This window comes from Anser brachyrhynchus (genome assembly GCF_964034855.1).
Source record: "Anser brachyrhynchus genome assembly, chromosome: 34".
Lineage (NCBI taxonomy): Eukaryota > Metazoa > Chordata > Aves > Anseriformes > Anatidae > Anser > Anser brachyrhynchus.
The window spans coordinates 305,646-319,719 of NC_137727.1; the positions used below are offsets into that span (position 1 = coordinate 305,646).

General features: G+C 50.7%; 1 long non-coding RNA gene and 1 gene segment (V, D, J or C); both read right to left on the minus strand.

Annotated features, from left to right (window-relative positions):
• Positions 1 to 5,337: 5,337 nt before the first annotated feature.
• Positions 5,338 to 9,510, minus strand: LOC308184475 (Ig alpha-1 chain C region-like). The segment is given in 6 exons: positions 9,500 to 9,510; positions 9,242 to 9,321; positions 8,902 to 9,192; positions 7,898 to 8,224; positions 6,945 to 7,256; positions 5,338 to 5,726 (listed from the first exon to the last, which is right to left on the minus strand).
• A 45-nt stretch (positions 9,511 to 9,555) lies between these two features.
• On the minus strand, positions 9,556 to 13,478 carry LOC308184501. Its single transcript, XR_013942671.1, has 2 exons — positions 12,344 to 13,478; positions 9,556 to 12,113 (listed from the first exon to the last, which is right to left on the minus strand). It is a non-coding gene; the product is annotated as an uncharacterized lncRNA (long non-coding RNA).
• Positions 13,479 to 14,074: the final 596 nt, after the last annotated feature.

The following is a 14,074-nucleotide window of genomic DNA, read 5'->3' on the forward strand; positions in this document are numbered from 1 at the left end:
GGGTTAATTAGATGGGTTAATGATGGCGTCCCCTGCCCCAAGGATCTCTGGGATTGCGGTGGGCCGAGCTTCGTGAAATGGGGCGGAGGAGGAGCCCGGACCACGATCTCCACCTTCATCACGCTCTTCCTCATCTTCTACAGCAGAGCCCAGGCCCCGCCCCCTCCATCCCCTCCTTCCCATTGGCCAACGGCCTCGGAGGGAGAACAAGCCACGAAACAGGGTGAAATCCACCAGAAAATGCCCCAAAAAACGTTCAAATCCCACTTTATTACCAAATTTCCCATCTTTGCTTCTCCGTTTCCGTATTTTCGATAAAAAATCTGCATTTCCCCGCGCTCCCGCCATGTTTTTTCCCATCACGCACCGCGTCCCTCCGTGTGAAAGGCGCCGGGGGCGGTTTTGGGGCAGGAAACGGCTATTTTGGGTGCGGTGACTCAGAGGGAGAAGCGCGGTTCAGGTAAACAGGACACATCTGGCCGGGGTGACGCCGAAATCCAGATGTTCGGCGCTGCTTTTTTTGGGGGGAAAACAACCAGTTTCTGCTCCCCAAATGACTCAGGCAGCGGCCCAAGAAACCACGACGGGGAGGAAAGAGGAGAAATGAAAATGGCTTTTATCGTAAACAGGATTTTGAGGTTTTTGGTCCAAAAAATGAAATTTTGGCTCCCCGGCACGCAATCAAGCCACGGAGGGGTGCAGGGCCGGGGAGGAAAACGGGGGGAAAAAAATGAAATATTGGGTCCCTGGCATGCAATCAACCCCTGGGGGGGTGTGGGGTTGGGAAGGAAAATGGGGGGAAAAACTGAAATATTGGGTCCCCGGCACGCAATCAGCCCATGGAGGGGTGTAGGGCTGGGGAGGAAAATGGGGGAAAAAAGGGAGGTTTTGGGCAACTTGTTTGGGGTGCATCGAGGCAACGTGATGAAGAAAAGGGGGGGTTCTTAGTGTGATGCACCAATGTAACAGGGACGTCATTTTGGGGCAAAACGGGTTTTTTGAAGCTTTTTTTATTAGGATGAGATGTAATAACACAAAGTGCCTTCATTTTGGGGGGAAAAGGGGTTTTTTAGCAACCCGGTGGACACTGGGGTGCGATAAACCGATACAACAGGGCTTTTTTTGGGGGAAAAAATGGGTTTCCTGAAGCTGGATGAAGATTAGGCTGAGATGGAGCGACACGATGAGGCTTCATTTTGGGGGGAAAATCGTCTTTTTTGGTAACCCGATGGAAATTGAATAGGAAGCACCAATGCAACAGGGCTTTGTTTTTTGGGGGGGGAAAGGGTTTTTTGGAGATTTAAGGAGATTAGGGTGTGGCGCACCAACACAACGTGTCTTCGCCTGGGGGAAAAACAGTCTCTTGAAGCCTGCCGGAGATCACCGAGGCAACGTGGCTCCATTTTGGGGTGGAAAAGGGGTTTCTCGAAGCCCGCGGAAACGGTCTGAAAAATCGTTTTATTCTGTGCATTTTTGAGAAAAGCACAAAAATTCCCGGTCCAACCCCTGGGACAACGGAGGGGGCACCCATGGGCGAAGACCTTCAGCACTCAGAGGACCTGGGGAGACACCAACGTTAAATTGCTCGGCCTTAATTAATGCTAATTATTATTGTTGGGGGGTGCGGGGGGGGAGTACCTTGAAGAGGGTGACGCCGGTGCTGTAGCAGAGGCTGAGGAGGAAGAGGATGACGAAGGCCACGGCGGTCCAGAGGTCGGTGACGTCTTCCTCCAGCTCCAGCTCCGGCTCCTTGCCCAGGACCACCATGATGCGTTCTGGGGAGGCTGACAAAAAAAGGGGCGGGAGTCAGCACCAAAAAGACGTATTTTCACCCAATTCCTCTCCAAAACCCTTCTGCAAGCAATGGGATCATGAGGATTTTTGGTACATGCACCAAAACCCCATATTTTCACCCGATTTCCACCCAATCCCTCTCCAGAGCTCTTCTATAAGCAACAGGGCCATGAGGATTTTTTGGTGCATGTATCAAAAAGCCGTATTTTCACCCATTTTTCCACGCAATTCCTCTCCAAAACCCTTCTGCAAGCAATGGGACCATGAGGATTTTTGGTGCATGTATCAAAAAGCCGTATTTTCACCCATTTTTCCACCCAATTCCTCCTCAAAACCCTTCTGCAAGCAATGGGACCATGAGGATTTTTGGTGCATGCATCAAAAAGTCGCATTTTCACCCATTTTTCCACGCAATCCTCCTCCAAAACCCTTCTGCAAGCAATGGGATCATGAGGATTTTAGTGCATGCATCAAAAAGCCACATTTTCACCCATTTTTCCACCCAATTCCTCCTCAAAACCCTTCGACAAGCAAAAGAACCAGGAGAATTTTTGGTGCATGTACCAAAAAGCCGCATTTTCACCCATTTTTCCACCCAATTCCTCTCCAAAACCCTTCTGCAAGCAATGGGGCCATGAGGATTTTAGTGCATGTACCAAAAAGCCACATTTTCACCCATTTTTCCACCCAATTCCTCTCCAAAACCCTTCAACAAGCAATGGGATCATGAGGATTTTAGTGCATGCACCAAAAAGCTACATTTTCACCCATTTTTCCACCCAATTCCTCCTCAAAACCCTTCGACAAGCAAAAGAACCAGGAGAATTTTTGGTGCATGTACCAAAAAGCCACATTTTCACCCATTTTTCCACACAGTCCTCCTCCAGAACCCTTCAACAAGCAACGGGGTCACGAGGACTTTTGGTGCATGCACCAAAACATCGTATTTTCACCCGTTTTCCACCCAATTCCTCCCCAAAACCCTTCTGCAAGCAATGGGATCATGAGGATTTTTGGTGCCTGTATCAAAAACCTACATTTTCACCCATTTTTCCACCCAATCCCGGTCCAAAGGCCTTTTAGAAGCGACGGGGCCACAAAGACTTCTGGTGCATGCACCAAAAACCCATATTTTCACCCATTTTTCCACCCTATCCCTCTCCAAAATGGTTCTATAAGCAATGGGGCCACGAAGATTTTGGTGCATGCACCAAAAAGCCGTATTTTCACCCATTTCCCACCCAATTATTGGGCAAAACCCCACCGTGAGCAAAAGAGCAGTGGGTTGTTTTTTTGGTGTGTGCAAAAAAGTAATAATAATAATAATTTTTGCCCATTTTCTACCCAATTCGTGTCCATGACCCCGCTGCAAAGTGGAAGTAGGATTTTTTTGATGCAGGTAGCCAAATTTCACGTTTTCACCCATTTTTTTTTTACGCAGGTCACTTTTTCACCTATTTCCTCACCAAATCCCTCTCCAAAACCCTCCCAGCAAGGAGGGATTTTTGGTGCACGCAGCAAAAAACCCCATTTCCGCCTGTTTTCTACTCAATTCGCGTCTAAAACCCTGCGGCGAGAAAAGGGGAAGTGAGATTTTATTATTATTTTTTTTGGGGCGAGTGCAGCAAAAAGCCACATTTCCACCCTTTTTTTTTTCTCTCGTTTCTCTCTAAAACCTTGCCGCAAAAAAGCAGATTTTTTACAAAATTTTTGCTGCGTGCAACAAAGACCCCATTTTCCCCCGTTTTCTACCCAATTCTTGGCCAAAACCCTGCAGTGAGCAAACTGGGAATCCCTAATTTGTCTAAATCCTGCTCTTTCTCACCTCTCTTGATTAAAAAAATGGGCAAAAAAGAGGGGAAAATGGGTCATTTCGTCCTGCTCTTTCTCACCACTTCCTAAAAAAAATAGGCAAAAAAAAAAGAGGGGAAATGGAAAATTGATTTGCCCAATTCCTAATTGATTAGCCCCGTCCCTAATTCATTTACCCTGTCCTTAATTGATTTGCCCCATTCCTAATTGATTAACCCAATTCCTAATTGATGAGCCCAATTCCTAATTGATTTGCCCAATTCCTAATTGATTTGCCCCATTTCTAATTGATTAGCCCAATTCCTAATTGATTAGCCCAATTCCTAATTGATGAGCCCAATTCCTAATTTATTAGCCCAATTCCTAATTGATGAGCCCAATTCCTAATTTATTAGCCCAATTCCTAATTGATTTCCCCCATCCCTAACTGATTAACCCAATTCCTAATTGATGAGCCCAATTCCTAATCGATTAGCCCCATCCCTAATTGATTAGACCAATTCCTAATTGATGAGCCCAATTCCTAATTGATTTGCCCAATTCCTAATTGATTAGCCCCATTCCTAATTGATTAGCCCCATCCCTAATTGATTAGCCCAATTCCTAATTGGTTTGCCCCATTCCTAATTGATTTGCCCCATCCCTAATAGATTAGCCCCATCTCTAATGGGTTTGCTCTGTCCTTAATTAATTAGCCCCATCCCTAACTGATTAGCCCCACCCCTATTTAATTAGCCCCGTCGCTAATTGGGGCTGGGAGATGGGTGGGTTTGGGAGGAGGTGGATGTGCTGGGTGAAGGCACCGGCATGTTTCTGTGTGATTTCTGTTTTCTTGTTTTTGTTTGTTTGTTTGTTTTTTTTAACTATTATCTTTATTTTTTTCATCATTATCATCGTTATTCTGATTTTCAGAATTATCATCATTAATTTTTTTTTTGGAATTATCATCATTAATTGTTTTTTTGGAAGGGGATGGGGAGGAGGTGGACGCACCAGCTGAAGACACCAGTGCCATTATGTTTCTGCATGATTTCCATTTTTTTTTTATCATCATCTTTTTTTTTTCCAACTTTTTTTCATCATTATCATCATTATTATTATTATTATTTTTGGAATTATTATTTTTTTTCGGAATTATTACCGTTATTATTTTTTCTTTTGGGTGGGGATTGGGAGGAGGTGGACACACCGGATGAAGACACCAGCGCCGCAACTTTTGTGCGTGATTTCCATGATTTTTTTTATTATCATCTTTTTTTTTCCCATCTTTTTTTTTCATCATTATCATTATTATTACCATTATTTTTTTTTTTGGAGTTATTATTTTTTTTTTCGGAATTATTACCGTTATTATTTTTTTTTTCGGGCGGGGATTGGGAGGAGGTGGACGCACCGGATGAAGCCACCAGCGCCGTCATGTTTCTGTGTGATTTCCGTGATTTTTCTTATTATCATCTCTTTTTTTTCCATCTTTTTTTCATCATTATCATTATTTTTTCTGGAATTATTATTTTTTTCAGAATTATTACCGTTATTTTTTTTTTTTCGGACGGGGATTGGGAGGAGGTGGACGCACCGGATGAAGACACCAGCGCCGCAACTTTTGTGCGCGATTTCCATCTTTTTTTTTTATTATCGTATTTTTTTTCCACCGGACTTATATTTTTTTCACCGTATTTTTTTTTTCTTTTTTTTCTTTTTCCGGATTTACAGCCCCCCCCCGGCCCGCGCTCAGTAGCAGGTGCTGTCGGAATCGGTGAGGATCACCGAGACGTTGACGTTGGTGGGTTTACCCGTGCTCTTGTCCAGGCTCTTCTGCACGAAGTTCAGCGGGATCCCCTCGTGCCCCACCACGCAGGCGAAGCTGTCCCCTCGCTGCCACTCGGACGCCGGCACGCTCAGCTTGCTGTAGACGCTGAAGAGCCCGCCGTCGCCTTCCTGGGGGCCGAAGGTCGAGAAGCTGCCGGAAGGCACCGGACGGTCCTGCTGGGTCCAGGTGACCAAGATGTCGCGGGGACGGAAGCCCGAGGCAAGGCAGGTCAAGGTCGCGGTCTCCTGGCGGGCCAGCTCCTCCGCCGGCGGGTGGAAGACGTAGACGGAGGGCGCCTGCACCGAGACGGCTGCGGGGCGCAAGAGAAGGTCAGGGTGGGCCGGGGGAGGCCTCCCAGTAAGACCCTTCCAGTTGGCTAGGTCCTTCCAGCTTGATAGACCCTTCCAGTAGGCTAGGTTCTTCCAATAAGACCCTTCCAGTAGGCTAGGTCCTTCCAGATTGATAGACTTCTCCAGTAGGCTAGGTCCTCACATTAAGACCCTTCCAGTAGGATAGGTCCTTCCAGTTGCCTAGGTCCTCCCAGTAAGACCCTTCCAGTTGGATAGGTCCTTCCAGTTGGCTAGGTCCTCCCAGTAAGACCCTTCCAGTTGGCTAGGTCCTTCCAGATTGATAGACCTCTCCAGTAGGCTAGGTCCTCCCAGTAAGACCCTTCCAGTAGGATAGGTCCTTCCAGTTGGCTAGACCTTTCCAGTAGGCTAGGTCCTTCCAGTTGCCTAGGTCCTCCCAGTAAGACCCTTCCAGTAGGATAGGTCCTTCCAGCTTCATAGACCCTTCCAGTAGGCTAGGTTCTTCCAGTAAGACCCTTCCAGTAGGCTAGGTCCTTCCAGACTGATAGACCTCTCCAGTAGGCTAGGTCCTTCCAGTTGGCTGGGTCCTCCCAGTAAGACTTTTCCAGTTGGCTAGGTCCTTCCAGTTGGATAGACCTTCCCAGTAGGCTAGACCTTCCCAGTTGGCTAGGTCCTCCCAGTAAGACCCTTCCAGTTGGCTAGGTCCTTCCAGATTGATAGACCCTTCCAGTTGCCTAGGTCCTCCCAGTAAGACTTTTCCAGTTGGCTAGACCCTTCCAGTTGGCTAGGTCCTCCCAGTAAGACCTTCCCAGTTGGCTAGGTCCTTCCAGATCGATAGACCTTCCCAGTAGGCTAGGTCCTCCCAGTACACCCTCCCAGTGGACCCTTCTGCTGGACAACACCTTCTGGTGGGCACGTTCCTTCCAGGAGACCACACCCTTCCATCGGACCGGCCACGGCGACTCTCCCAGAAGCCCTTGCTCTCCATCTAGAACCTCTTCCAGTAGGCCAACCCCTTTCCACTCAGCTCCTCCAGCCAACTGCTTCCACTTGCCCCAAACTTCTCTTGGCCCAAACTTCTCCACCTTTGCCCCAAACGTCTCCGTCCTCACCCCAAACTTCTCCACCTTTCGCCCCAAACACCTCTGCCCTCGCCCCAAACTTCTCCTTCCCCACCGGGGCTTGCGAGCGGGGGCGGGAGAGGAGCGGCGGCTTCCTACCTAGGTCTTTCTTCACCGACTTCTTGATGGGTACTTGGAGCTCCGAGCCGGACACGGTGCAGGAGAAGGTCTCACCGCTGTTCCACTCCTCGGCGCAGACCTTCAGGACGCTGGTGAGGCGGTAGAGGCCGTTCTCCTGCTTCTCGGGCTCCCCGGAGGACACGTCCAAGGCGGTCCCGGCGCTCCGGGACCAGGAGAACTTCAGGTCTTCGGGGGCGTTGGCCGCCACGCAGGTGATGCTGGCGTTCTGGCTGAGGTAGAGGTCCTCCAAGGACGGGGGGAGGATGGAGACCTCCAGCTTGGTTTTGCCATCTGGGTGGGGGGGGGGAGCAGGGAGCGGCGTTGAGCAGGGCGGGGGGGGGCAGGGGACACCGATTTCTGCATCCGAACGCTCTCCCCGACTTCTCGATCCCACCAAAAATACAGAGTTTTGGGGCATTTCCCCATATTTCCCCATTTCCCCTTTTGGGGCAGATTTTGGGACCTCGTTCCCACCAAAAAACAGATCTCCGGGGGCGCGAATCCCCCCTGGGACCTCTTGGCTGAGCACCTGACCCTTAAAAACCCACCCCAGAAGACGGGAATTGGGGCGTTTTCCCAGAAAATTGCGACCGCAACGTGCTTTTTCCTTAATTTTTGTGGCTTCGTCCACCTATTTTCTTAATTTCTGCTTTTTTAGGTCCAAAAGCCACCGTCGCCACTTCGCTTCCTGGCGTCGCGGTGTCACTCACCTGGCCGCGTGTCGTCTCGTGGTGTCCATCCACCTCCAAAGACCCCACCCAACCATCCATCTTGACCATCCATCTCCAAAGACTCCATCCAACCATCCATCCCGACCTTCTACCCATCCATCCACCTCCAAAGACTCCATCCAACCTTCCATCCCGACCTTCTACCCATCCATCCACCTCCAAGGACCCCACCCAACCTCCCGCCCACGCCACGGCCCTCACCTTTGCAGTAGGTGCTGATGGACTTGACGATGGGCTCCTTGAGCGACGCGTGGGACACCCTGCAGGAGAACTCGGCCCCCTGGTCCCAGCTCTGCCGGCTGACGTTGACCTGGCTCCACTGCGTGGCCTTCTTGTTGGAGCACCCGCTGCAGCTGTAGTTGTCCTCCTCCAGGTTCTGGACCACCCCGTTCACCAGCCACTCCACCTGGGCGTTGCTGCCCTCCAGCCCCTCGATGAGGCACACCAGCAGGACCTTCTTCTCGGGGTCTTCTTGGGTCGGGTAGCTGAGGAGCTTCACCTCCGGGGGGTCATCAACAGGACACTTACCTGCAGAAGAAAAGGATCAGAACCCATCTAGGAGTTGACCAAGTCGTCATGGAAGACCAAGATCAATGCTGGAAGCTGCCCCAGCTCATCTAGGAGTTGGCCAGGTCACCTTAGAAGACCAAGAGCAAGGCCAACCCATCTAGACCAACGTCAACCCAACTAGGAGTTGACCAAGTCTTCGTGGAAGGCCAAGACCAACACCAACACAGCTAGGACTTGACCAAGCCGTCATGGAAGTCCAAGATCGAGGCTGAAACCAACCCCAACCCAACTAGGAGTTGGCCAAGTCATCATGGAAGGCCAAGAGCGAGACTTAAAGCACCTCCAACCCATCTAAGGGTTGACCAAGTCATCATGGAAGACCAAGACCAAGGCCAACCCAACTAGGAGATGACCAAACCATCATGGAAGACCAACGCCAACCCCAACTAGGAGATGACCAAACCATCATGGAAGACCAACGCCAGCCCCAACTAGGAGATGACCAAACCATCATGGAAGACCAACGCCAACCCAACTAGGAGATGACCAAACCATCATGGAAGACCAACGCCAACCCAACTAGGAGATGACCAAACCATCATGGAAGACCAAGATCAAGGCTGAAACCACCCCCAACCCATCTAGGAGCCGACCGAACCGTCCCACGACACCAGGACCACCGACGTCTTCCTCACCTTCGATGACTTTGGTGAGGGAGGTGGAGGTGGCCGCGTGGTTGACCTTGCACTGGAAGGACTTGCCGTCGAAGCTGCTGGCCGGCACCGTGAGCTGGCTGCTGGCACTGTAGAAGCTGTCGCTGCCCTGGACGGCCGGGAAGGTCACCTGGTCACCCGCGACGTTGGACACCCAGCTGATGGTGACGGGCTCGGGGAAGAAGTCGCTCACGAAGCAGCCGATGGTGACGTTGCCCTTGCAGTCATCGAGGCAGGGGACCAGCGAGTAGGCGGTGGGGGCGGTGGCGGAGACTGCGGGAGCAGGAGGAGAACCCCCAAATTTCGGTGGCGGCCGGAGGACCGTCCGCCACCCCAGCAGGTGGAGGACCTCCGCCGAAAGGCGATGTGAAAGCGACCCCGAGACGCCGGGCCCCGGGGGACCTCGTGGCCAGACAGGGGGGGAAGTTCACAAGGGCAAAGAGTTTCCTCCCGACGCCGTTTCTCACCCCAAAAAAACCCACCCCCACGTCACGGCGTCGCACCGAGGTCTCCCACCCACCCGCCCGCCCCTGACCCCGAAATATTTCGGCGCGTGGCGTCGGCTGCGCCGCTCCCCTACCCTCGTCCCATTTTGGGTTCTTCTACCCGTTTTGGGACCTTCTGATGGTAAGGAGATGGTGGGGTGGGGGGTGGTCTGGAGAGGACACGGGGCTGCTTTTGCTGAGCGGGGCTGCAGGAAAAAGGTGGCTTGATTGGCTGAAAATTGAGGTTTTTCTACCAAAAATTGAGGCTGAGCCTCACAAAAATGGCAAAAACTTGAGGTTCCTAGAAGAGGTCGAGGTTGAGCACCACCGAAATGGCTCAAAACTGATTTTTTTAAAAAATAATTTTGCAGCTGAGCGTTGCTCGAAGACCTCAAAATTGGCTTTTCTAGAGAAAATCGAGGCTGAGTATTTTTGGTAGGGCTCAAAATCAGGTTTTTCTAGAGAGAACTGGGGTTGAACAGCGCAAGCGCAGCCCGAAATTGGAGTTTCCTAGAGAAGATCGAGGTTGAGCATCACCGCACAGCTGAAAAAGCGAGATTTCCTCCAAAAATATCGAAGCTGAGCGTCACTGAACAGCTCAAAATTGAGACTGCCTCTAAAAATATCGAAGCTGAGCGTCACTGCGCAGCTCAAAATTGAGATTTTATCCAAAAATATAAAAGCTGAGCATCACTGAGCAGCTCAAAGACAAGATTTCCTCTAAAAATATCGATTCTGAGCATCTCTGTGCAGCTCAAAAATGAGATTTCCTCTAAAAATATCAAATCTGCGCTTCACCGAGTAGCTCAAAGATGGGATTTCCTCCAAAAATATTAATTCTGAGCATCTCTGCACAGCTTAAAAATGAGATTTCCTCTAAAAATATCAATTCTGAGGGTCATTGAGCAGCTCAAAATTGAGATTTCCTCTTAAAATATCAAATCTGCGCTCCACCGAGTAGCTCAAAGATGGGATTTCCTCCAAAAATATAAATTCTGAGCATCACTGAGCAGCTCAAAGACAAGATTTCCTCTAAAAATATCGATTCTGAGCATCTCTGCGCAGCTCAAAATTGAGATTTCCTCCAAAAATATCAAAGCTGAGCATCACTCAACAGCTCAGAGATGAGATTTCCTCTAAAAATATCAATTCGGAGCATCACTGAACAGCTTAAAAATGAGATTTCCTCTAAAAATATCAATTCTGAGGGTCATTGAGCAGCTCAAAATTGAGATTTCTTCTTAAAATATCAAATCTGCGCTTCACCGAGTAGCTCAAAGATGGGATTTCCTCCCAAAATATCGAATCTGACCATCTCTGTGCAGCTTAAAAACGAGATTTCCTCCAAAAATATCGATTCTGAACAGCTCAAAAATGGGATTTCCTCCAAAAATATCGAATCTGAGCACCACTGAACAGCTCAAAAATGGGATTTCCTCCAAAAATATAGAAGCTGAGATAATTTTGAGATAGTATCGAAGCTGTGCACGGCTTAAACTCGATTTTTCCATGGAACTTCAAGGCTGAGAGTCCCTCAAAAACCTCAAAATTTGGATTTTTTTTTTCTTTTTTCTGAGAAAATCGAGGTTGAGCGTCGCTAGCGTGGCTCGCACCTGAGCTTCATGAAGAAGGTCGAGGTGAGGACCTCCAGCACAGCTCCAAGCTGGGTTTTTTTTCTAGAAAAGTCTCAAGGCTGAGCACCGCTGGCTTGGATGGAACCTGAGCACGGTGGGTTTCATGGGGGAATTTTTTGGGTGAGTTTTGCTAAAACAGCTAGGTGGGCTTCCATAGCTCATCTCGGGGGGCTTTGATAGCACATCTAGGGGGAGCATGGCCAGAAAACCTGGATGAGCTTCCCTAGCCCGTCTAGGTGGGCTTCCCTAGCACAGCTAGGTGGGCATGGCCAGCAAACCTAGGTGGGCTTCCATAGCACGTCTAGGTGGGCTTCCCTAGCTCATCTGGGTGAGAATGGCCAGAAAAGCTAGGGGAGCATGGCCAGCACATCCAGGTGAGCTTCTCTAGCAGATCTAGGTGAGGATGGCCAGAAAATCTGGGTGGGCTTCCCTAGCACACCTAGGTGGGCTTCCCTAGCACATCTAGGGGAGCTTCCCCAGCAGATCTAGGTGGGCATGGCCAGCACTCCTCGGTGGGCTTCCATAGCACGTCTAGGTGGGCTTCTCTAGCACGTCTAGGTGAGCACGGCCAGAAAATCCGGGCAGGCATTGCTAGCACATCTAGGTGGGCTTCCATAGCACACCTTGGTGGGCTTCCCTAGCATGTCCAGTTGAGCTTCCCTAGCACAGCTAGGTGAGCATGGCCAGAAAACCTGGATGAGCTTTGCTAGCACACGTAGGTGGGCTTCCATAGGACCTCTAGGGCAGCATGGCCAGAAAACCTAGGTGGGCTTCCCTAGCACATCTAGGGGAGCTTTGCTTGCACATCCAGCCGAGCATGACCAGAAAATGTTGGGGAGCTCTGCTAGCACACCTAGGTGGGCTTCCATAGCACATCTAGGTGGGCATGGCCAGAAAAATCTAGGTGGGCATGGCCAGAAATCCTAGGTGGGCTTCCATAGCACGTCTAGGTGGGCTTCCCTAGTGCATCTCGGTGGGCTTTGCTTGAGCAGCTCGTTGAGTATTGCTAGAAAATCGAGGTGGGCTTCCATAGCACATCTCGGTGAGCATGGCCAGAGAACCTGGGTGAGCTTTGCTGGTACATCCAGGCGGGCTTCCCTAGCTCACCTAGGTGGGCGTCCAGAGCACGTCTAGGTGAGCATGGCCAGAAAAGCTAGGTGAGCTTTCCTAGCGCATCTCGGTGGGCTTCTCTAGCAGATCTAGGTGAGGATGGCCAGAAAATCTGGATGAGCTTTGCTAGCACACCTTGGTAGGCTTTGCTAGCTCATCTGGGTGGGCTTCCCTAGCACACCTAGGTGGGCTTACTTAGCACATCTAGGTGGGTTTCCCTAGCACATCGAGGTGAGCATGGCCAGAAAAATCTAGGCGAGCATGGCCAGCAAACCTAGGTGGGCTTCCAGAGCACATCTAGGTGAGCTTCCCTAGCACGTCTAGGTGAGCATGGCCAGAAAAGCTAGGTGGGCTTCCATGGCATGTCTAGGTGGGCTTCCATAGCACATCTAGGTGAGCGTGGCCAGAAAATCCAGGTGGGCTTTGCTAGTACACCTAGGTGGGCTTCCCTAGCACGTCTAGGTGAGCATGGCCAGAAAACCTAGGTAAGCTTTGCTAGCACATCTAGGTGGGCTTCCATAACATATCTTGGTGGACTTCCCCAGCGTGTCGAGTCGAGCTTCCCTAGCACACCTCGGTGAGCATGGCCAGAAAATGTGGGTGGGCTTTGCTAGCATGTCTAGGTGGGCTTCCCTAGCCCATCTAGATGAGGACGGCCAGAAAATCTGGATGGGCTTCCATAGCACATCTAGGTGGGCTTCCATAGCACGTCTAGGTGGGCTTCCCTAGCTCATCTAGGTGAGCATGGCCAGAAAAGCCAGGGGAGCATGGCCAGCACATCCAGGTGAGCTTCTCTAGCAGATCTAGGTGAGGATGGCCAGAAAATCTGGGTGGGCTTTGCTAGCACACCTAGGTGGGCTTCCATATCACATCTAGGTGGGCTTTGCTAGCACATCTAGGGGAGCTTCCCCAGCAGATCTAGATGAGCATGGCCAGCATTGCTTGGTGGGCTTCCATAGCACATCTCGGTGAGCTTCCCTAGCTCATCTAGGAGAGCATGGCCAGAAAATCCAGGTGAGCATTCCTAGCACATCTAGGTGGGCTTCCATAGGACATCTGGGGAGCTTTGCTAGCACACCTAGGTGGGCTTCCATATCACATCTAGGTGGGCTTTGCTAGCACATCTAGGGGAGCTTCCCCAGCAGATCTAGGTGAGCATGGCCAGCATTGCTTGGTGGGCTTCCATAGCACATCTCGGTGAGCTTCCCTAGCTCATCTAGGAGAGCATGGCCAGAAAATCCAGGTGAGCATTCCTAGCACATCTAGGTGGGCTTCCATAGGACATCTGGGGAGCTTTGCTTGCACATCCGGCTGAGCACGGCCAGAAAATGTAGGGGAGCTTTGCTAGCACACCTTGGTGGGCTTCCATAGCATGTCGAGTTGAGCTTCCCTAGCACATCTGGGTGAGCATGGCCAGAAAATCTGGGTGGGCTTTGCCAGCACATCTCGGTGGGCTTTGCTTGAGCAGCTCGTTGAGTATTGCTAGAAAATCGAGGTGGGCTTCCCTAGCAGATCTAGGTGGGCTTGGCCAGCACTGCTTGGTGGGCTTCCCTAGCTCATCTAGGTGAGCATGTCCGGAAAACCTAGGTGGGCTTTCATAGCACGTCTAGGTGGGCTTCCCTGGCCCATCTTGGGAGGCTTTGCTGGCACATCTCAGTGAGCACGGCCTGCGCATCTAGGTGGGCTTTGCTAGCACATCTAGAGGAGCATGGCCAGAAAATCTTGGTGGGCTTCCCTAGCACATCTTGGTGGGCTTCCATAGCACGTCTAGGTGGGCATGGCTAGCACATCTAGGGGAGCATGGCCAGAAAACCTGGATGAGCTTTGCTAGCACACCTCGGTAGGCTTCCCTAGCTCATCTGGGTGAGCATGGCAGGAAAATCTGGGTGGGATCCATAGCACATCTCGGTGAGCATGGCCAGAAAA